At 41.7% G+C, this 25,368-nt stretch overlaps 1 long non-coding RNA gene across 1 annotated transcript in view; it reads left to right on the plus strand.

Moving 5' to 3' along the window:
* Window positions 1-267: 267 nt before the first annotated feature.
* LOC139631869 (uncharacterized) overlaps window positions 268-25,368 on the plus strand; it is a 78,642-nt gene continuing 53,541 nt past the window's right edge. Inside the window, exon 1 of the long non-coding RNA XR_011693458.1 lies at window positions 268-849. This is a non-coding gene — a long non-coding RNA (uncharacterized lncRNA). The remainder of the gene's footprint in view (window positions 850-25,368) is intronic.

Below are 25,368 nucleotides of genomic sequence, written 5' to 3' on the forward strand. Positions count from 1 at the left end.
TTGATTTCCTTACAACTCTGAAACAAGCATAAATGATAAATAACAATATACATAATAAATGACATGAAGAATTTCATCAATATGTCATGTTATGCAATCCTGATATAATAAAGGACGGCATATAACTGTTCTTATTAAAGTAAGTAATCAGGGAATAAGATGCCCATCCATCCATCCATACATCCATCAATTTTCTATTCCGCTTACCCGAAACCAGGTCGCGGGGGGGGGGGGGGGGGGGGGGGGGGGCCTGGAGCCAATCCCAGCTGACGGAATAAGATGCCATTTATCAAATTAAATAAGATTATGATCAACTTCTCGGTTTTTCACTTGATGGTAAGGTCTTAGACTTACAGGGTAACTGCTGTTATCAACTTCATCTACACCTTTAATCAGGATATCTCCATGACAACCTTAATCATCAGACACGCTCTTGAAAGCCCCACTGAGATAATGTATGTGGCTCACCGAGCTCAGCCGAAGGGCAGCTGGAATTGTGCCTCCGTGAACACCCCCCCCCCCTTTCTCTACAGCCACTAGATGGCAGGGCAGGCCAGGCCATGAGCGCACACCGCAGCGTCTCGACACAGTGAGACTCAGTCCGGCGTCTGGTTCCCCAGCACTTCTGCGGTTCCCACCGGCTGTTGCTGCTGAGCTCCTTCACTTTGAAGCGTCATTTCCCGAGGATAGATCTTTATCTTCGAGGTCAAGATTTTACCTGTGGAGGCCCGACCCTCGTCAGGAGACCAGGTTTCGTCTGGAAGAGCGCTGAGCTGTTGGACACCATGCACTACTTCTGGATTTACAGCGTCTGGATCCCCGGCATCGTTTTCCTCTTCGGATTTCAAGGTAAGGATCGGTTGTTTTATATATCAGGACGATTTCAGCAGACATAAGAATGAATGTGTTGCAACGCAGCTTGGAGTCTTTGGGGGATTGTTTGGGGAGAACTGATGTCAGCGGTTCAGGTTCACGCCAGTGTCTGGCTCGCTGAGTTCTGGCTGTTGCGCATCTGTGTTTAATGCGTGTTTGAAATGTCAAAATGTCCTGAGTGCTCAGACAGGTGGAGGTGCACTCATGCGTTTGCAACTTAATATATGTGAGGCGTGGAGGAACGTGGTGCATGCACATCTGCACAGAGTGATGAAGCCTGCCTTTGTTTTGCAGCGGACTACAGGCTAAATTAAAGCACCCATTAAGTGTTAAAAGCAAAGCTGTGATGAGCAGGAAACTCTGACAGCCAGAAAATAATCAGTTGCATTTATTTGTGGGTGCCTAATGTAGAGCAGCAGGCTCTCAGGCTGTGAAGAGGAGAGTTTTGAAGGCTGATGATGGCCCTTCTGGCAACTGGCTGCTTGTCATTAGTGTAGGTGGGTATTTTAAAGTCATATACTCACATCTAGATTTAAAGAAAGCTGCTTAGTCTAATTTGTCAACCAACACAAACCCTTTAGATGCTGGTGAATAGGCCACCTCACCCACGTTGGTCAGGTGCCAGTCATCAGCTGGTCATGCCAGCATCTTAAACTGCTGCTGATGTTTTATGTTGGTGCTTTTGCTTGGAATGGTTAAGACGGTGACAAGCTGCATCAGACAACCCCTGCTCACCATATCCACCAAAATCTCATGAGACCATCGATAGGCCAGTGACCACCTTTTTATGTTTTATAGGTAAGATATAGTGTCAGGATTTACTGTTTAAAATGCTCCAGAGTCACATACCTTTATGCAGCTAAAGGGAAAATCCCAGTTTCTTTGCAAAACTAGAAATCAAGTACTTTCTACATTTTCCCTTGAGTATACCAGTTTGATTTATTCTAGATGCCTTCTTTCATGTCCATGGTCTGACCTCACAGATCTCTCCTCTCTCCAGCCATGACTGTGCTAATCGAGCTGATTTGGCTCATCTCAGGGAGCTGAGAGTTGAATCAATTAGCTTCTTTTGTCTCCCACAGGAACACACTACCTAGACCAGCGTACACTCTGACCAAGCATATTGGATTCACTTTAACACTCGACTGATGCTGGCAGGCTGCCTGCAGGGTGTGAAGTACCAGGGTGGGTGGGTGGGGGGAAGTGTGAGGGGAAAATGATGGGAAGAGAGAGAGAGAGTGACAGGGTGCAGGAAGAGAGAAATTAGGTCCATGTATGAAATATTTATTCTGTTACTTTCACGTTTGTAATTAGACATCAGCAGTAGATGATTCTCTCCAGCCTCCGTCCATTGTTCCACTTTCTGTAAGTTTCTCTGTGTTTCACTGTCTTGTGACAAATGCTCTGTGTTTCAGCTTCGTGTCCTGAATCTAAGTAAGAGCCTCAAGATGAATGAATGTTTCAGTGAAAAATTAGCTGTGATACCACTGGTCTTTCATCAAAGAGCAGATGATGATAAACCGACTGCTTAACCATAGTCTCCACTCACTATGACTTAGTGCTGTAAACTCTTTGTTCTCCTCTCTGATCTTTACTCAACCACTTGTCCTCTTTTTATTCAGCCCATGTCGAGCTTGTGTCTGTCCTGAATTTTAAGGTGCTGCTGGGATATTTCCTCTCACAGAGAGTGATGAGAAGTTTGCTTTTTAACTTACAATAATACTTTGTATTTTTTCACATGGTAGAAATGACTGCCCAGTGTCTGCACACAGCCCTGACTGAGTTCTCTGCCGTCCTGATCCTGGAAACTCCTGAGGTGGGAGATTCTTCCCAGATGCAGAGAGATGACAGCTGTAGATTTTCTGTCTGTCACTCAGAGCTTCATTACATCTGGCATTCAGCAGCTTTTTCTGCTTCCTCCTTCTATCTGTGCCTCAGTCTTCTCCATCTTCCACTGCTCAGCAGCTTGTGTGTCTGTGTGTGCGCATATGTGTGTAACAGTGAGTAACACTTCACTGCGGATCTCCACCAGTTTTCTAGTAATGACCCAGTCAGATGGAGACCGTTGTTATTTATCCGGTTGTTGTATATTTTATAGGCTGAACCCTGGCAGAGCAAAACAACCACATACAGAGAATATAAGTACTATTAGTGTGTCAGAGGTCAGATCCAACATGTATTTCTACCACAGACGTCCTCTGAGGTGAGGAGATCAGTGATTTTTACTGACTGGTTTTAGTTTTTACATCACAAGCTGGAGGATAAAAATGTCTCTGTCTTCCTTCTTCTGGCTGCAGCTGTAAACAGGTGAAGTGTTGTGTAGGTTCAGCCTCAGTGAGTCTGACGTCTTTGAGCTGTCAGAGAATCAGCCTCAGAGCTGGAGAGCCACTGACAACAACAAGATGTTAGTGAGATCAGCCTGTCGTCTTTTCTTAGACCTTTTACAGATAAACTGTGAGTTCGATCAGAATGTGAGGGTGTATCATTTAACACCACCTGTCATGTTGTTCTTACATGATCACCTCCTTTACACTGATGATGTCCTCCTATGATTTACTAGTTTTGTCAACAGAACCTTGTCTGTTCATTAAATAGTGAAGTTGGTTCATCAGAATCATCTTGGTACAAACTCCCAGATTCTTTCTGTCAGTAGGCTGACACTGTTCGCTTCACTAAGAACAGTGACTCTCCTGTTCTCTGTAAAACAGCATCTGCCCAGCACCTGAAACCAAACTAAAGATCTTTTTTATGTTATGTAACTGGAACTATACTCTTCAAAGAGCTGCCTGAATACTTTGATCCTCATATTTGCCTCTTCATCAGGGGACCAGAGACTTCCTCTCCTGATGTTTCATTTGATTAATTAGGACAAATGACAGAATGTAGTTTTCATTAGCAGCTGCTTTGCACTTCACCTTCACAGGGCGTGAGAGAGAAACAGGAACAGTGGAAGATAAAGATTATGGGACAGATGATCTTCAATTAAATCTAAATAACTTATTTCATCTTCCTTTTAGGATCCAAAATCACTAATGTGATGATTTGACTTCTGTGTTGTAGAAAAGAGGATTTGCATAGTTCAACCATTTCACACAATGAGACAATCAAACAACTCCTCCTTACTTCAGGCCTTTCTGCAGATTCCACACAGTGATTTGATCCTTTTCTTTCTCCAGCTCCAACTGTTTTATGCAGCGTAAATAGATATAAATAAACACAGTTCTGTATTGTCTCGGTTGCAGGTCAGTCGAGGCAGAGGAATCTGGAAACTGGCAGAAAATGTATTGAGGTCAGAAACACAGTGTGGTGGTAAATGGCAGCAGAGGCTGAGAAATATGGGAGGTAGAAAGCGTCATGTTCAGAGGCCGTATAGAGACCGGTTAAGAAGCTCAATAGTAGTCGAGGGCAGAGATAAAGATCAGAGGCAAAATGGGAAAATGCTGCTGTGATTTTGAATGTTTGATTCACTGAGATGATCAGAGATCCACATCTGCTCAGTCTGCTTCAGTTTGTCTTATCACACAAAACTCATTTCTTCCTGCTGTCCATATAAATCTGTGTTTTGCTGTGAGCTGACAGATAAGTAGCAGATGAAAATGTTGGTAAAATCAACAGATTTCTTTCATAGAAAAATTTTCCTGCCAGTTGTAATCACCTGATTCAGCCTTGATATCCCAATTGTTCTACAGTGTAGAAGGTTCTGCTCATAATTTAAACAATAAGGTAAAGAATGAAATATTCTTTATTGTAGTTTATCTAGTGACAAGTATTTCAGTGAGTCTTTAAACATCTTTAATACTGATGTCGAAGATCTTATTAACTGAGATTTTTTAACTTGGAATTTTTTTTGTCTGGATCATTCAAAGTTTCTGTTGAAGACACTGATCATTCTTCTTTATTCCGAAGTTGTTTCAGGGTTTTTTGTGGGTCCAGCTCAGATTAGACCTCAGTCTGATCTGAACCACTGTCAGTTATTGAGCCTCTTCTCGTTGCTGCTGATGGTAAATCTCTTCCTGTCACAGTGACTCAGTCAAAATGTTGCATAGGTTTTCAATATCACAGAAAAGCTGAACACACAGAACAATGACACTGATACTGAGACTCTGAAACAGCTGCATCCAAACAAAAGAAGACGGGTCACTTTCAGTTTGGTAGGTCAAGTATTATTAGTGTTATTCGTGTTATTAGTGTGATTAGTGTTATTAACAATATTGTTGAAGCACATTAAATGTTTTTCCTCAAGTCCCGTATCACACAGACAAAGGGCAGGGAGAACAAGCCTCAGTAACAGGAGCCATAGAACAACAACACAACTACACAAGAGATCAACACAGACTGAGAAAAACAATGATGGTAACTTTCATTATACTCACCTCCTGTGCTGATTGTTTTGGATGTCAAGTCATCATCTGAGCAGTGAAAGCCTCCACTCTCCCAGACATGAAAAGAAACAACAATTTCTTCTTTGTTTCTAACACACAAACCATCATCCCAGTGGGAGCTCTGCCCAGGAAATCAACAGAAACTGATTTTCAAACCAAAATGGAAATTAGTGAAAACTGTTTAAACTTTGTGCTGCGTCTAAGAGTGTCCTTCAGTCTCTAGCTCCACAATGTGGATCAACCACAAAACACTGCACTGACTGTTTCTCTGTTGATGGCTGTCACAGTGATGAGACCTCAGAGCAGAAGAGGATGGTGAAACCTGAAACCTGTTTTATTCGTGAGAGTCAGCAGCACAGATAACTCCATGTGTTTATACAACCACTTGAATGTCATCAGGAGACACAGAGGGTCTCACTCTCTGTATCTGGTACACAGCCTCAAACCCACAGGACAGAGTCACATCTGTACAACTGTTGACCAGACTCTCCGAACTGCACCTGAAGGCAACTCTTACTATCTACTGAGAATATTTCAATATTAAACAAAACAACTTGCACTGGCTCCATCTTGAACCATGATATTCAGCTCATGGTAAATGGACTAATGGACTTTAACTTATACAGCACATCTCTAGTCTTACTGACCACTCAAAGCACTTTACAACACTTGCCACATTCACACATTCATTCACACATTCATTCATCACACTCATACACCGACAGTTCAGCCATCAGGGGGAACGTGGGGTTCGGTATCTTGCACAAGGACACTTTGACACGATGCCTGGAGGAGCCAGGGATCGAACCACTGAGCTCATACAGCAGGGTTTTCTCTGGTAGGTCGTGATCAGAGTCTTGGACAGAAGCAGCTTCCTCAGAAACTTAGATAATAAATGTGTGGTGTCTGAGAAGAGGAGCGGCTGTGGCTTTAGTCTCTCAGTGTGTTTGCAGTTGGATCTGACTGAGCTCTCTGACTGAAGGCAGAGATAAACAGCTGTTTGTAGAGGATGTGATGATGCTCATCAGGGTTCGACCATCTTATGCTATCAGGTCAGTTGTGTGAACATGTGAGTGTATCCTGTGTTTAAAAATGTGTTGTGTGTTGTCTGTAAGAACATATTGTTACATCTCATTGTAACTTTTGTTTTTTGTTTTTATTAAAGTGCTGTTTTCATTTAACAGGTTTTTATTCCAATGACATTTTATTCTCAACACATGCAGTTAAATCTTTATCCACGTTTGTGCTTTTGTGCTTTCGCTGCCAAATGACTTAACAATAAGATGCATTTGGATAATGTTCAGTGTGTCTGAGCCAACAGTGTTCTGATGATGAAACCATCAGAAATGAATTCACAGTGAGGTTTTGAAATAGAAAGAGAAAGCTGGAGGAACATAACACAGCTGCTTGAAATTTCAAAGTCAGAAAGTGACTTTGTTTCCAGCTTGAAGGCAACATTGATGTTTGTATTTTATTAAGTTCTGCTGCTGGTGTGAGTTTTTCCTTATTTCCATTTGACAAAAAGGAAACCATCTGAGGAGAGAATAAAACAATGATTATATCTCAGAAAAAGAAAAGAGAAATTGCTTATATTTTGTTTAGATATCGACTTTTATACTAGAAACAAATGCATCAAATCAAATCAAACTGATTTGAAGTATATTTGACACAACAGCATCTCAGCACACAACAACACCGATTATACACATAAAAAATAATAATAGGCATAAAAAAATAACAATAGAAAAAAACTATTCCCTAAAACTTAAGAGAAAATATAGTTTATTTTATTTATTTATTTAATAGGGACAATGCAATTTAACATTGTTCCAATACAAAGCATGAAACTGATGTGAAACTGATCAGCTATTGCTGATTTTCAACTCTTGTTGGTCTTGTAGCTTTAAGGAGATAGAAGAAGAAGTCAGTTGTTGTAGATGCGTGCAGTGCTGAACAACATGTTTGTGGTCACATGAAAAAACTCGCCTTGTTTCTTCTGCTGTGTTTTCTCTCCGTGTCATCTGAACAAAGATATTGTCGAGTCTGAAGAAACCGACGACTGTACAGCAGCTGGTTGTAAATTTCCCCTGGAGACGAGTGTTTCTCTGTGCAGAAGCTGCAGCCGATGATCAGGAGCAGATAGTTCTACAGTGAATGCAGCATAATAGACGTCATTATGAAGTGAAGGCTCAGCGTAATAAGCTGAAACCATTTTTCAGTGCAGAATGTATATGTCTGGTAGAAGTTTACACATCGTGGCAGAACTTTGCAGAGACTCTTTCCCTGACAGACTGAGCTGGGGACAAACTCTCCAAGTGATGTAAAGCTGCAGACGTTCTCCTGAGCTACAGCAGCTGCTTCACTGTTACAGCTTGGATTATATTTCTGGGGAATCAGGCAGGTGTTTGGAATGTTTGTAATGAAGCTGGTTTCAGGTTGAACACGAGCTTCAACCAAATCCACAGTCTCCAACAGGTTGTAATACTCACAGTAAATCATAGACTTTAATGGGATGTTAGAGTGAAATCTCACAGCTTTGCCTCTGCTTTTCAATTTGCATATGTTACAGTATCTTAGTTATTCCTTCATGTCAGAGAGAAACTCAGTGAGACCTTTCAGTTTGTGAGGAGAGAGCAGAGGGAATATGGAGAAACCATCCACTTGTCTTCAGCTCATTTACATTTGTCTTTGTGGCCTCAGAGTTGACGGTTTGAGCTGTGCTTCTATATTATATTCACTGTGTCTCTTATTTATATATAATAAATAGCAGCTTTATTTGCTAATAGCACAGTGGCTGTACTCACACTAATGTGAAGCTGAACCTGTGAAGACAAATCAATGTTGTGTCAGTTCAGTCCATTGAGCCTCCACGGCTCAGTGAGCTTGTGGCTTTTAGTGAACTATTGTTGGACTAATGTGATGAGAAATAATGACGGCCATGGATGAAGTGAATAGATTTTGGTGGTCAAAGGTCAAAGGTCAAGGTCAGTGTGACCTCACAAAACACTTCTTTGCCATTTTTCAAGACTTCACACAGCAATTATGACAAAATTTCACACAAATGGTTAATATATATATGACTGGATGAACAAGGATGTAGTCTGAGTCGTGGAGGCAAACATCCAGAGGAGGTCATTCTAGTTTGTCATTTGAATCATGTTAAAGTCCTTCCAGAGTCGATCAACTGTATCTGCATTATTAAAGAGAGCCACTTGTAGTGAGCAGTGATTTCCACATGAGGCCTGTCCTGTGGACCGAGCACTAGTATGATTATAGAGAGACTCCATAGAGCCCATTCACTAATCCAGTCATCCATGAACGTTCAGTCCTCTTTCCTCTGCTCAAAATCTTTTATTCACACTCTATTTTGAAATGTAAGCCGACCAAATCAATCTCTCTTTATAAATCACATTTCACACATCAAATGCTCTGCAACACACTTCAGAAATATTCAGAGAGCGAAGAGGATGAAGAGGAATATGGAATCTCTTTTTCCCATAAACCACCTTGAGTCGGTGCTGGAGGAAGATGTGTGAGAGCTGCTGGGAGCTGCTCTTCACAATCCTCCACTCCACTGAGCTCCAGATTATACACACCGACACCAGCATCAACCTTTGGTTATTTATTGATACATTTATTTGTCACAAATATTCTGACTTTCATTGAGAATATAAAGTGTTGTCTTCCAATCCAGACAAATGTTGTTTTCATGTTGTAAATATTTTAATCTGCAATTAACGTATCACTGTTTGTAAAACGTGTTGTGTTGTCAGTGTTTGAAAAATGACAGCGAGTTGATATTCTTACTGGAGACGTTTAATATCTCTGGTAAATCTCCAGCCCTCCACCTACAGAGAAGGTCAAACTGCACTGAGGCACATGAAACACATTTCTTGAGTGTGTGTGGACAAGCAGTTTCAGACCTGAGAGATGAAAAAGAAAGACAAGAAATACAGAGAAGAAAGGTAGAAACCTCAGTTACCAGGTGCATGTTCTTCAGAGTGTTTGTGTGGAAGTGGTGACTGAGTTGAGCAGATCTGGAGGTCAGAGGAGATTTATGATTCAACTCGTCGAGGAAATTAATGTTGATCACAGAGAGAAAGGACACTTCTGTCATCAGTTCTTTGTGTTTCTCACCCTGCTCTGCCCCATCCTTCCTGTTTCTCTCTCTCTCTCTCTCTCTCTCTCTCTCTCTCTCTCTCTCTCTCTCTCTCTCTCTCTCTCTCTCTCTCTCTCTCTCTCTCTCTCTCTCTCTCTCTCTCTCTCTCTCTGGTTCATCAAGGTTGTCCAGTGTCTCAGTTTATTTCCAGTTCATGATTTACTGAAGTGACTTTCTCTTGAAATGACGTCATAGACTTGCATTTCAAGAGCAGAGGGAAGTGAGAGAGAAGGACAAAGACACAAGACAGATAAAGAAGGAGAGACTGTCTAATGAGATGGAGAGAAAGATTGTTTTGCTGCCCTCTAACAAGAGTCAGGTATTCTCTCTCTCTCTCTCTCTCTCTCTCTCTCTCTCTCTCTCTCTCTCTCTCTCTCTCTCTCTCTCTCTCTCTCTCCTCTTCTTACCACAGGCTTTTTAAAATGAACCCTGATAACAGTGGCAGTTATTTATATGGTAATTCACCAAAGAAACACAAAACACATTAGACAGCCGCAGTTTAGCAGAGTGGAAACGAGATATCCTATGTGTCTTTGGATGTATGTGTGTGTGAGAGAGAGAGACTCCAGTGTGAACTATGAGCAGAACGGATGCAGAAATCTGACTTTTTAAAGCCTGATTCTAACCAAAGGAAATAAACTGCACTGTTCTGTCGGTGAGATCTCACCTGTTGAAGATGCTGAGGGTAACACCTGCTTTCAGGCAGCTCGGTGTCCAGAGAGAGCGCTGAGAGTGGTACAACTCTCATGACTCTCATATTTTTTAGATCATGACTCTGTCCAGACTCACTTCCCCTTTGTGTCAGGACCTCAGCAGCATATTAGACATTTAGTGGGACGCTTCTGCAAACGGACTCCTTCTCTACCAGCTCGGAGTCAGACTTTTAGTCTGCGTGCAGAGAAGTTTTCTTTACCAGCAGCATATTACAGAAGTAAATAGCAATGAAAAGGTGGATCAGCAGGGATTCACCAAAACCTCTTCATATTGAGGTGAATGATGCCAGTGCTTTTATATATGGTGAACAAGTCTGATGATCTCAGCTCCTAGTTTTGGGCTACAGAGGAGCCAGGAAGAACATCAACTGTTGTTACCTTTAATGCACTCTCCATACTGCCTCTCTGTCCATAGGACTGAGATGGACCCAAAATGTAATGAACTTATCCAGGCTGTCTTCCAGGATGACCCGGACTGCACTGAACCTGCAGGTCTCTGGACTGTGAGGAGACACACACGCTGACAAGGGAGAGAATCTGCAGCTGTTAGATTTCTTTAGTGGCTGTTTGGGTTGGCAGGCTGCTCACGTTTGCAGTGTGTGTCATTACACTGCTTGTCTGCAGCTGCATCATGTACTGCCTCATTGTTCCTGGTTTCAGTGAGGATTGTTGCTCTGATGCTTTTGTGTTTCTTTGCTGCTTCCTGGCGTCTTATCGACCAGATGTTTTATTAAAGTAACCACTGGAAGTTATTTATATGGTCATTCACCACAGAAACACATCACACATTTGGTTAAAATTGTGTGTGTGTGTGTGTGTGTGTGTGTGTCTGTGTTATTATGTGATTCTCATTGTGTGGATTTGCTGCTTCTCTGTGTGTTATGTGAGGAGCTGACCGTGGTGCTGAACCTCAGTCGTTTCATCCTTTGTCCTTGTTGCTGCTCGACTGCAGTTTAGTTCTCAGACGTCTTGCTTTGACACTGACTCATGCTCATGTTATTGCTCATTATAAAAAGGAGACCTGTAACCACGGCCTCCTTATTGTACACAGCAGTACTTCAGGTCTTTGAATTTGGCTTTAAGGTGTTTTTGTTGTTGATCTGTTTTGTGTTTGCTGAGATGTTGATGCGTGTCTCCTTATTGAACAGAGGACTCACCCCCACATTAACCATGATATCAGCCTGATGAAAATAAGCAGTGTGACATAAAGACCAGATGGATTTTTGATGCTTCAGACTGCAGTCACTGACCCACAGGGCTGTTATGTATCATGGTTTTGTAAATTTAAAAGATAAGAATTCAGGGATACAGTTTTACTAAGATCTGAAAATATCCCATCACTTCACAAGTGGCTTCACCTGCACTTTCTAAGATGGTTCCCTCCTCTCTGAATCATAAAATAGATGAGATAGGGAAACCTCCCTTATACCAGTGATTGAAGTGACCAGGTGCGATTAGCTGGTAAAAGTGTAAAAGTGGATCAGAACTGGATCAGTTTTCTTCTTTCCTTCTGGCTCTGGTCCTGGTCTAGAATTGTGCTTTGGCAGCTTTCAAACATCAGTGTGAATCAAAAACACACATTTGTCACCAGTTCCACTCATTATCTCTGTGAAGATGACCATCAAATGGATCTTCCTAACAGAGATAATGTCTGGGGGGGGGGGGGGGGGGGGGGCACGGTCACTCTGTCCCTCTGTTGTCTGATGCTGATCTACAGCAGTGCACTGTGGCCTTCCCATAAGACCCACTAAAGTAATTAGCTCGGAGCTGTTTGATGAACTAAATGATGTGAAGTACAACATCATTTGCTGAGCTGTTCCTGGTTCAGTTATAGTTCCCTGGAGCTTTGTGGGTTTCAGTTGTCTGTGTTATTGTCTTAGCAAAGAGCAATGAAATGTTTCACGATAAAATGTAAAGGAGTTTATTTCTTCTGCCACCACACAAGGAGCTAAAGATTCTTCAACCTCAGCTCTGTCTGTCTGTGTTGATGTTCGATAGGGACTTTGCTCTCACTGCTTGATGCCACATTTTATTTCTTTCTACAATATGTTTCTACATCATGATTGATCCTGGTATGAAAAAGAAAACAGTGCTGTTGTTGGCTGTGTTTTTATGTGGAGGGGCTGAATATTTCCCTCTCAGTCTACTGTCAGTTGTGTTACTGCAGTGAGTTGAGACACAGTGACACAAGGTTCACTCTCCACAGGTTGTGTGACATCAGGGTCTGTTGTGTTAATGTCATGTGTCGTGCTGACAGAGTCAGGAGAAGCTCCAGGAGTGAACGTGACCCACAAAGAGGTTAAGAGAGACACAGCAGGCAGGAGGCCAGGAGAGAGCGACACAACACAATCCACTGCCAAGGTCACACACCCACACTGCTGCACACACACTGCCTCACTGCCAGAGGTTACTGAGCTGGCTGGTAGAAATATTCCCACCGCTGAAGCAGCTGACTGGCATTAACAGCCTGTGGCCATGGCCACGGACCAGGAGCAGCCAGTCACAGCAGGAGAGGGCATGATGGGAACAGGGAGGGAGCGAAGAGCCAGAATCTGTCCCAGAGGTGAGATACAAGACTGGCACAGACACTGATGCAGGTTTAAAATGACAAACTGGCTCTGCTGCCCTGACTCAGTCCCAGAGGAGAGAGACTGGCTAGATGAGGGAAAGAGAGAGAGAGCGGGCCACATGTTCAGGTGACACAGGATGTTTTATTCAGCACTTTGCAGTGGCCTTACAGAAAACTCATTTCTGTGTCCCTTTCTCTTTTGTCGCTACATGCATGAAATATATTTGAAAATGAGAGTGACTGTGAAAACCAACCTCATCATGAGGCAACTGAATGTGTCCTTGATGTTTGAATGAAAACAAAACACCTTCAGTCAGGTCTTCAACCTCTGAAGGCTCCTAAATTCTCACTGTCACTTTAGACTGGCAGCAGTCTTATGAATATTTAACAAGGTGTAAATCCCTGCAGAGTTCAGCATCTTTGTCATGTTATTTGATTCACTGTTAGTTTCTCGTGTCCTACTGTGAGACACAGACACTAACACAGGTTCATTTCTACACAGGCACATGATGTGATGGAACGAGCACAGTCTCTCTTTCTCCCTGATCCAACTGTAGAGCAAGACAAGCAGGGCTGCACACACTAAGACTGTGTGGTGAGGTGGAGGAGAACCAAGAAGCCTCCAGCAGGAGGGAGGAAGCAACAGAAAACCTGAGCAGTGTGTAAAGCCATAAATGGCACTGCAAGATCCCTGAGTCCTACAGTGGAGGTGATGAGGCTTGATACGTATCTTCAGGAGTTCCCCGTCCTCCCCTTCCATCCTCTCCTCAAAATAAAATCTGATCTGTGGAGAGATTTACAGTCTGCCATGTTGATGCTGTTCTCATTCTGAAATCACTGGTATCTTCCAGTCGTGCAGCAGCTACAACAGCAGCATCTCTCATGTTAGAGACTCATCCTGTCGTCTCAGAGTTTGTAACTTGTGAAAAGTGCTGGATCTACTTTCCTCATCGCCCAGAGCAGGAAATAAAAAGTCCAGGGGGAAGAAAACAAAACAGGAAGCAAAAACAAACAGAGCAGAGTTGGAGTGATGGATTTGAATAGATGATGAGAGACATGAAGAGAGAGGGAGAGACTGACAATAGATGCAGCTTTATTGAATTTACTGTAAACAAGTTATATATGGCCCCTCACAGCAGAATTAGTTTCCATGGGAACAAAAGTCTTGAGTAACTGGTCTGTTCATTTTGTTCAATGTTTGCTTTCCAAACTGTTTTAATGATATTAACCAGGCTGAGCTGGAGGAAAATACATTAGAGTCACATCTATTAACAGAAATCTGTGCTTAGAGGAGTTTAAACAGCTTATTATTAAAAACCTCTTAAAATATCTTCAATCAAAAATATTTTAGAACAAACGAAGCAGGAGAAGTTTTCCTCACCACGAGACTCTGCATGAGTTACATCTGTATAAAATGTGACCTTTGACCTTCAGTCTATTGCAGGTTAACACTGAACAGCCCAGCATGTTCTTATTGAACAAAGTGATGTATTTTACATTTCTCATCAAACTCACACAGAAGCAGTGTTTGCTCGACTGGGACAAAAACCTCCAGATAAACTGAACTGTTTCCTGTTCACTGCTGTAGTGAATTCAGTTTTATAGAGTTTTCTTCACACTGATCGTGCAGCAATGACACAAACCAACAAAACCTGCTGAAGAGAAAAGGACTGAACAAAGTGTTTGCTCAGGGTTTTGGTTTCATGGACACTGTGAATTCATTTCTTCTGAGTTTTATTCTCATGCAGATTCCTTGAAGGTCTCCGGCTGCCAGTTGCTCCTGTTCTGCAGACCTTGCACTTTTTGTTGACATATACAGTTTGCATAATTTCTAAAATAAAGAGAGCAGTTTGGCAGATAGTGTTATCATGGGAGAAGCCCAGATAGTGAATCATTTGAATTAGTAATGACTGGATAACGCTCAGACACACTTATCCATTAGATCCAGAGAGAGGATGGACCGTTGTGATGTGTGTATTATATAATATATATATATATATATATATATATATATATATATATATATATATATATATATATATATATATATATATATATATATATATATATATATATATATATATGGAGAAAGCTGCATGTGTGTGGTGAATTTCAGAGTCAGTATTAATATGACATGAATGAATCCCCCCAATGGCAGAAGCTTGTCCTCTCTCTGACTTCCTGTCTGTGTGTGTCAGTGACATGAGTCCAGCAGCTCTGTTTGTCCCTGATCAGCTTCATGCTGAGCTGCTGGATGTTTGAACGTGTCTGTGCAGACAACTCTCATCTTTGCTCATCAGTCGAATCCTTTCTACTGTGACTGGTGATAATTTGTAGCTTCCAGCTGTGGTTGCTGTCAGTGGGACAGATCTGCTGGTGTGACTGTGATCAGGACCCATCAGGTTGGACAATGTAGGAGTTTAGTTAGTTTCATTATAATCAAACCTCAGAGAAAATGTGAAAGGGATGAACCCTGAGCGAGAGGCACAGAAAGACAAAGATCCTGCATCTTTCTCCTTTAATGGAGGATGTTTGTTTTCAGTGGAGATTATTCTGAGTGGAAGCTCAGCTTCTCTCCTCCGTTCTGCACGGTGGCACACAGATGATCACATCGTGCTGTTTGCCAGAGTGAGAGGCTGGAAGTGACGAGATCAGCCTCTCAGAGGAAATGATGAACGGGAGCAACATTGTGTTGATTTTGTTCTGCTTCAGTGACTCACTGACTTTCAGTGAACCTTTAAACCAGCTGGGCCCAGAATCACATCATCTCCAGGTTTATGTGTCTTCTACTTTATCATGAAAATCGGATCATGACAGAGAGGCTCCTGTGTTTGCATCAAATACAAACAAGAAGAGATGAATTCAGGAGACAGGAGTTATTTGATGAAACCAGTTGAATGAGTGAAAAGAAAATATCACAAATTGATCAGTACGCTGATATTTGTCACTTTCATCATTCTTTGCTTTTTATGAACGTCAACAATTACATGTGTTGCATTTGCATCCTCCTCCTCATGAACAGTTTCTAATCTGTTCAGTGTTGGATCATTTTATATTCAACTATTTCTACACTGATGCTTTATTCACTTTGGTCTGAGATGATTTGTCTCCTCACACTCACAGCAGCAGCAGCAGCTGCTGTCAGTCAGATGAGACAGAAGCTAACTGTGTGTTTGAGCTTTCACACACACACACACACACACACACACACGCACACATACTCACTCACACACAACTCTGAGACTGACTCAGTGGTACTGAAGTCAACAGAAACAGCAGGATGCTGTGTGTGTGTGTGTCTGACAGCCAGAGGAGGAGCTCGGGCTGAAAAAGAGAAGCTGCTGGCTGAATGATTTCTATTCTGCTTTTCTAATGATTTCTAGCATCAGAGCCCAAATAATACTTCACACCCACTCACTAATTCTCAGTGGCTTGTTGAGCAGGACGCTGCACTGTGGAGTCCAGCTGTCTGAAAGGAGAGGAGCTGCAGCACCAGCAGGCTGAGGTGAACTAAACCCAGCAGAGCTCAGGGATGAAGGCGCCAGACTGTGATCAGTGTCATTTTAATGTAAATTTCACTTGATAAAGTTGCCTCAGTTCAGCAGGGAGAATATCGACCTGTCTTCTTCCTCCTCTTCCTCTGTGCTGTTGTATCTGGAACATCAAGAGATGTGTAGGTGTGAGATTGTGTTTGTAAAGATGTTACACAGACAACAGAGGAACAGAAGAAGGAAGGTTACAGATCTGCAGGTCAGCTCTTTCTCCTCTCTTCTTTTCTGTTGAGGCTTCAGTGACTCCGAGCTGACAGATCCACATTCACATCGTACAGGACGTGTGTCAGTGACTCTGTGCAGCTCACACACAGATGCATTTAATAACCAACACCAGGATGGTGTCAAATGTCAGATCTTCTCAGCACAAGTTGGCTCTTTGAATTGATCCAGTGTCAGAAGTTATTTTGAGACTCAGGCACCTGTGTGTGTGTGTGTGTGTGTTTGTGTGTGTGTGTGTGTAGCTCAGGGATGTTGTTCTCTGTGGCATTAAGAAACCTTGTCAAAGGATCACACTGATGTCATTCTCTGTCACTCATCAGGTCCATCAGGTCTTTCTGAATCACTGCTCTTCCTCTCTGTCTGTGAGTTCGTGTCGTCACCTTGCAGACGTGGTGCGGAGTTAGAAAATGTCCAAACAGAGACAATTTGAATCTTTCATGATGATATTCAAAAGTTTGACCTTTGAAGTCTGATGTGTGTTTGACAATCACTGTACAGCTCAAACTATCTGCACTGTTCTCACTTTCAGGATGCTCATTACTTCAGCAGCACTTTCTTCTTCTCAGTGCAATAAAAGTGTTTCTACTGAAGTCAGATATGTTTCAGTCATAAACCATGTGATTGTGTTCATGGAGTGACAGGATGCTGAAGTGCTGCACACGGTGACAGTTTCTGAAGATTTATTAGACTCTGACTTTATCTCTTGGCTCCATGTGTGTGGTCGAACAGATGAGATGAGTCTGTGATGATCCTCCAGGGGAAAGCAAATCAAAAGGTCATGTGTCATGAGTGGTAGAGTTTCACAGAGCAGCTGCTGAGCTGTAGGACTGGCTCCATCATGTGTTTCTGTCCTCTCTCTGCTCCTGTCTATTGTCGTCCAGAACAGACTGTGAGCAGGTGAAGCCAGACTGTCTGATCGGGGACAAAATAATTGGCCTCTGAATAACACGGCTGCTGTCTTGCTTCTTGCAGTTTATTGTTAGCTTCAGCTGCTTTGCTTTGTTGCACACTGAGGTTTCCTCTCTATACCTAAAGCTGCTGCAGAAGTTTTGGTTGTTTTTTGCAACAAACCCTGTTTTATTCCTGTCACTCTCACATTCTTCTTTATTTCTTGTTGGCCTGCTGTGGCGTTCACATTCCTTTAGGCTGAAAAACAAGTTATTTGTTGCTGGGATGTAGAAGCAGAGTTTATGTCTCCAGACAAAGTGTTGTTAGCTTCCCTGACGTTAGCTGATTATTGGACCATTGGAAAAGTGGTTTTTACATTACATACACATTTTTACATTGTGTTCACAGTTTTCCATCTTAAAATGTCCCTGTTGACATAAATGCATTTTTAAGGTGGTTGTTAATATCACGCTAAGACACAGCTCATTACTTTAAACTGCCGAACCTGCTGCTCTTCTTCGCCTGTTGTTGTTCCAGACGCCTGAACACCGAGTCCCAATAAATCCATCTGTTCTGCTTCATCCACCTGTTGCTCATCTTCTCACCTCCTCCTCTTCCTCACTTATGAATAGACACTGTTAATGGTGGCTCTCTGGTTACAGCAGTGAGATGAAGATCATTGTCTCATTTCCTGTTAAGTCATGACTCTCATGTTTTTGCAGATACAGACTTGTTCTCAGCTCATTAAGTCTGATTTGTTTAAAGCTAGTGATCAGAGGCCCAGAGAGCCCAGTGACAATAACACCACCATTTAAACTGGATCTGAACCAGAGACCATCAGGCAGTCTTGACTCTCTCTCTCTGCATCTATCCTCTGTCTTTTTATCCATCCATGAAACATCTCTTTATACTGACTGGGACAGATGTAGCCCTCCAGAGAAATGATTCATTAACAGAACATGTGACCTGGAGAAAATCAGACTGAAACAAACCAATGTTTGTTGGTTTGTTGAGCAGAGTTTATAAAAAGTGCAAAGCAGTCATCAATCAAAATCTCTGTAGAGTCACATATATTCAGTCAGGATCTGCTGTGATGGAAACCACAGGGATGAAGTCACTAGACACAGACAGAGCTGCTCTTTATCCAGGACAGAGCCCAACAGCAGAGGAAACTAGAGCTCCAAGAGTCATTAGCACCAGAGAGGAAGTATCTGTAACTCTACTGTAAATGATCCACTTCTGGAGATCAAAGCGCAGAGTGGACAGAGAGCTGTGTGATGTGGTGTCATCATTTCAGGATGTTAGATCAATGCGCTGTCGATCCACCCGATGAAGTGCTCTGATTCTTGATATATGGAAGGTCAAGTGGCTGTAATGTCAGTGAACCTCATCACAGCTTACAGGCTGTGGTATTATGCAGCGTGTACTAAAGGCTCGTCTGCATGAACCTCCAGACATGTCTTTGTGTCACCAAGTGAGGATGAGGTTGTGAACCTGTTGACTTGTTCTTCACTGGGAGGACAGAGGTCAGTGCATCAGTGCATGAGAGAGGGAGAGGGAGAGAGAGATGAAGGAAGCTGCCTCATGAAAAACTGTCTTCACACTTCAACACTAAAAAACAAAACAGAACATGGTGAAGTGATGTAGGTTTGTTTTGAAACAGTTTTCCAATATGAAGTAAAACAGATCTCCACTGTCGGCAGTGTCTCTACATACAGTCAAGACAATTTCATCCTGCTAATGAATCATCATCCAGTTTATTTTCATCTCATTAAGAACAACCAGGAGAGTCAGGACAGCCTCTCCATGCTCTCTGCAAATGACACAATGCAGACACAGTATTGACTCCAGTCTGATCAAGCTCTGTACCTCCAGTCACATGCTGCAGCTTCAATGAATCCAGAAAACATTTTCTGTCCAGCAGTCATTTTACCTTTTTTTTTTTTTTTTTTTTTAACTTTAGCCAGCTTTATAAACCAGCTGAGAGAAGCCAAATGGCTCTTGGAATTACAAACCATCTGGAACAGCATCGAGCCAAATTCATTCAGTTTTGTGACTCAGCAGAGACAGAAGCACCAAATCCACTTTTTAAAAGATTTTTAAAGATGGTGGATGAATGAGGAACGAGGTATATTTGACTTGTAGAATGTTCACACTTTTCCTTTATTTTAACAGTTGTATTAGAAACTGTATTTGTGATGTTTTTCATACAGGGAGGTCAAAGGTCGCCATAAACACTCAATGATGTTCAGTGCTCTCTGTATGAGATGATGGGATGTAGAGGTTCAACACTTCCCTCTGTCCCTGTCGTGATCACGCAGACATGTACACATGAGCTGCTTTAAGAAAAGGGAGCAGGAAGAAAAGCAAAGTGCACATTGATGCTGACAGGAGCAGCAGCATGAACTCTTCTCCACTTTGTGTTAGTCTTTCTCTGTCTTAAAAGTTTGCTGAGGAACATGTATGAGGCTCCAGGTTGTGGACATGTTAGTTCACAGCCACAATAATTGGTCCCACAGAAGCAGAGAATTATGATCCAGTAATAAATCAAAACCTGTCACGCTATGAATTTGCTGAGTTCTTCATCTCATACAGAAGAGTCCCTTACTGCACCAGACCCAGTGAAACAGCAGCACATAGGAGAATTGTGTTATACTTATCCTGACACCTAACACAACAGTGACACAACCTGACAATAGCTCACACACTGGCATCCAGTGTAAGTCCAGAGCTGTTAAATCACAAACTGTATTGAGACGTTCCACTAACTTATATATTTACAGAGATTTGATCGATTTCAAACTGCATCTGTGCAACATTTTATCACCGACTGATGTCAGTGTAGCACATAAAGACAAAGCAATGCAGCTGAAGTGAGTTTAACATGAAGTTATGGATCATTTCAGTCCGGAGCATCTGTCCAGAACATATTTAACTTTGAGGTCTATATTCATGTGTCAGAGGTCGCTCTCTGGTCTGTTTGTTACAAGTGGAAACTTTCACTGCACTTTGTCTTACAACAGTGGCCGGTATGATGCAGCTGCACCTTCAGTTTATCACCAGTCTGCACTGGACAGAGAGAGAACACAGTGGTGATTAAATCAAGATTTAAAGCAATGATGAAACAGGACAGAATAAATGGCAGCGTAATCTACAGCAGTGAAAAAAGCAGCTCTGTCTCCAGCTGATGAACTGTCTCTGTCCATGGTGCTGACTGGGAGCAACCATCCACTCACTGTATGTTGCTTCTCCAATGATTGATGTGTGGATGAGGGCTGGTTCTTATCTTCCTCTTCAAGCTGCCGTCTGCCCACAATCAAATCGATCATCACAAACAGTTGTATGTGGGGAACATTATTAATGTTTGTGCATTTTGTTCCACTGAGTTGATAGTTTGATATGTTTCCATGCTGTGAACATATATGTCCTGTAAAGGGTAAGAGGTTCAGAGCAGCGGGTCTGGGATGTTTTTTTTTTTGTTTGTTTGCTTCACTGCCTGAGATAAACACGGTGTCCACACTCACTTGAACAGATCTGATGTCATGTGGTCGTGTCATGAATAATGTATGAAAAAAAGATGCAGTGAGGCTGTCAAAGCAGAAAAGATTTACATTGCATCTGCCTGACCGATGGCCTTTGCAGATTTGACTCCAACATGAAACAAGACTTGACTTGTCTCTGAGAATCAGCGTCTCATCTTCTCTGACTCTGCCACAAAACTGGAGTTTTCATTGTGTTGCTTCATAAGCTTCCATATGACGCTGTTTGTGCCTCTGTGATGTCACTGCCATGTTTAAATAAAAACAGTTTTAATTTAATATCCATACAAGTCTAAACACAAATGAGCAGTGTGATTGAAACACAGTATATAAATAAACATTCGCAATCTACAATAAGGTCACACATAACATGTAATGAAATTCACATTAATGAATTAATGACATGGAAAATACAGTGGAGATATCATGAACTGGCACTACACTATATTTTAGGGTAAATATACAAAGAAACAAAGAGTAAACTTACATCTACCGTCATTATCACCATGACAACAAACTGTTGTTCTGCACACTGTCTTTCTCTAACAAGGTTGTTTGCTAATTTATCATCACTGATGTTTGTCAGAGAGGCTTTAATGAGAGTGAGCTGGGTAGAAGAATGAAATCACATGTTCTCTACAACAAATAGATAAATACAGAATATTATACAAGTGTTTGTTGTTGTTTAATGGATCTTCACTGACATTTGTGATCTTGACACATTCATCACATAGTTTTACAGAATCACCAAGTGTCAGGTGAGAAACAAACTGGTCCACACCTCCAGATATAAAAACATAGATATAAATATATCAATGATCAGATTGTACATTTCTGTGGAAAGAACAGCAGGACTGTGATGAGGCTGACAAGTGAAACCTGAAACCTGCAGGTGAAAGAAAAGCAGAGAGGAGACGACAGACTGCACAGAGCTGAGGAGCTTCTTCCTGCAGAGTCATGTGTACAGTTTGAATCATGTCTCTTCAATGATGCCAGTTACAGAGTGTGTGAATACGACAGTGAGGCGACATGATCCAGTTCTGTTCATCTCTCATCTGACAACACATCTCTGCTTTATTTTAAATGGTGCAACGTTTCAATAACCTGCACAGAATGAAGTGGTTTATTAATCACTGTGATGGAGTGGCTGTGCTGCTCTATGGCAAGTGTGTGTGTGTGTGTGTGTGTGTGTGTGTGTGTGTGTGTGTGTGTGTGTGTGTGTGTGTGTGTGTGTGTGTGTGTGTGTGTCAAAACCCAATGAATCACTTTCAGCAAATCTTGACATAAACAAATCTGAACCGGACAAAAAAAAATATTGCAAATGACTCCATCTGCCATGAAGACATTTGATGTCAAGCTGATGACTTGTTTTCACTCTTTCAGATGAAAGTCTGTCAAATACTTTCATATGCAATACTTGCATTAGTTTTCTGCATTGTCCCTTAAACAGAAAAACTTTCTCTTTGACTTTAAATTGTTTTTATTGACAATTTGTGTTGTTGACCTTTGTATGGTCATTTAAACTGTTGTTTTTCTCCTCTGTTTCCTGTTATATCTCCTGTAGACCCACCACAGAGGCTCTTACCTGAGGCTACTCACCACAGGTTGAATTTAAATAAAGTTCTTCATTTGTTCAAGCTGGATGTTTACTGAAGCCATCAGGCTGAGAATATCGCCTGCGGACACAACAGCAGGAACCTCGATAACAAATCAGTCAAATTAAAAAAAAATAAAATAAATTTAAAAAAAAACTTGGCCAGTCATCCACCTGAATTTATATACATATATATACACACACACACACACACACACACATATATATATATATGATGCTAAAGAATCTAAAAGTAGAAAAAATGAAGAGTCCAACACTGGAGATCCAATGAATTCATCTGAGTATAGATCAGTCAGAGTTTGGTTTCTACACCGTGAGAGCAGGTGAAAACAAAAACATGTTGTTGTGCCATTGTGTGTTCTCTTGATGAGCAGGAAGTATTCACACACAGCTTTACATGGATTATTATCAATATTCTGTGTGTGTCTGAGTCTATAGAATAGAGTACATAATATAAAAATGAGGGTTTATTTAAGTCATTCTAATTATTTATCAAACTAAATGTTCAGTGTCGTCTGCTGATAGAAATGTATTTGTGTGCAGGGCTTGGAGCTGTTGGGACTGGTTTGCCACCTGGTTCAGCATCACACATGTTCCAGAGTCAACATGAACCTTAAGTATGAATGTCCAGTGCAGTGTGGATTTACACAAAGTGATAGAAACCAGTGGCTGCAGGGACAGTTAGAGAGAAGATGTTTTACTTCAGCACCAAATCACTTCCGTTGTGTGTCTGCTGTTTGTTGCTGGGCAGGTGGTGTGCAGTGGGTTTCTGGGATATTTTATTTGCTGTAAACAGCTGCTTCCTGCTGCTGGAAACAGGGTTAACGAGAGCACAGAGACTGAAACACACAGTTCATTTGTTGGCCTTAAATCAAAAGCTAGAAATTAATTTTTTACTTCATTCTGTTTCTCTCTTTTTGTTTTGTGTCTGTCCTGAGGGGAGACCTCAGGTTTTTCTCCGCAGCTCATTGCTCAGAGTCAGAGTGTGAACGACTTCCTCTCTGCTGGTCCCTGCAGTGACTGGACCCTCAGAGTGGACACCGGCTTAGAAAGAAGCAATCACTCCTTATACACTGTGAGCCACTTCCTCCTGTCACATGCAGCTGCTTTGATTTGACGCTCCACTCAAGACAGACAGAGACATTTTAATGAGGCTAACAGGGAAACCTCCCTCTCCACTTGGCATCAGTGAACTAGTCTGTCAGAATCAGCCAGCTCTGTGTGTGTGTCGGCTGGCTCCGCTCCCTGAATCACTCCTACAAATTCTGCTTACTCAGGAGTCATTCTGTGATTCAGGAGCTGAATAATGAAGCTGCAAACTAAATGACCATCCAGTCTAAATATCAGGCTCGTAGAGGTGGAGCAAACCTCTTCAGCTGCTTTTCCACTGTTCAGTTAAAGACAGAGCTTGTAGCACTCAGCCTTGTCTCTTTTCTCTCTCCATCTTCCTCATTCCTCCTCTCACCTGCTGTGTTCAGGTCACACCTGCTGATGCAGAATAATCCTTTGTGAAATGTTTTGGTATCAGTTTGCTATTTGTGTCTTTTTTAACAGATGAATAAGCTCAAACATTTTAGAATCATGCTCCTGAAGCAGCAGTCTGATCCAAACAGAAAAATATTTACTCAGGCTTTTAGTCACACAGTGCACAGTCAGGCAGTGAACAGGATACATCATCTTTTTTATTCATTTACATTTTGTTCCCTGATTGTTATTAACGCCAGACTATAGAAAGAAAAGTGTTATATAATCATGAGAATCACTTAACTGACTTGTTAAAGGTTCCCCTGGTGAAAATGTAAATTTAATGTGATTTCATTAAGGGACAATTAACCTGAAAGAATAAAAGTCCACCGTGTAATTGAGCTTTGTTAACTTTAATTAGATCTGTCTAATCTGTCAGTGTTATCATGTCTTACATTTGAATGGAGTTACCTTTTATCCATAGAGACAGAGCAAACAGCCAGAAGCAGCTAAGCATCCCTCCCTCCCCTCCATGCAGGACGCTGTGTCATGACTGACTGGGACTTACACACAAAGATCGTGTTGTACACAGAAAGTTAAGAGTGGTATCAGGTATATAAAATATCAAAGTGCATCAAATATCAAAGGAAGTGTGTGTATATCACAGTGAAGGATAAATAAGTTAGTTCAACACATTCAGCATGACGCAAGGTTTTCATTCTGGAACATTATTAGGATTAATTTATAATATTTATGATTGATATTTATGAAATCTGCAGAGGTCTTTGTTCAGATCAAACACATCATCTATCAGCCAGGAAGCAGCTCAGTGTTTCTGAAATTGTGCTGAGCAAGTTTGGGATTCATCAAACTGAAGAAACATTGGTCCTTTTGTTTTACAGGTCTGTGTGTGATGATGAAAAAAAACTGATGGTGTGTAAAACGGAGGAGAAAGGAACTGATGTGATTTGTTGTTTGATGTTGATGTTTCTCTTTTCCCACTTGGACAATCAGCGACATGGTGGATGAGACTGAGCAGGTTGGTGTGATGAGTCAGATGGAGCTGTCCATGGAAATGATTTCCTGCATCAGACTGTGATATTTCTTCAGGAATGTTGTAGTTCCTGGTTATAATGGCGTCAGCAGGTCTGACAGTGTGGCCTTGGTTTTCTGCTTTTCAGCATCACTGATGTAGAAGAAGGAGGAGACTGGTGGAGGCTGGAAGCTGCTTCCTGCTTCAACCATGAGTCACTTTGTCACTCTGACAGTGGAAATGCTGTGTTGAGAGCTGAATGCTGCTCCCCACCATGTTGAATCATGTCCTGTCACACAACCTTTTTATTTTTGAATCACACACATCACACATCACTCTCCTAAAATATCACAGTCTGTT

The sequence above is a fragment of the Trachinotus anak genome, unplaced genomic scaffold (genome assembly GCF_046630095.1).
Source record: "Trachinotus anak isolate AG129_WGS33_773 ecotype Australia unplaced genomic scaffold, CSIRO_AGI_Tana_v1 ptg000014l, whole genome shotgun sequence".
Lineage (NCBI taxonomy): Eukaryota > Metazoa > Chordata > Actinopteri > Carangiformes > Carangidae > Trachinotus > Trachinotus anak.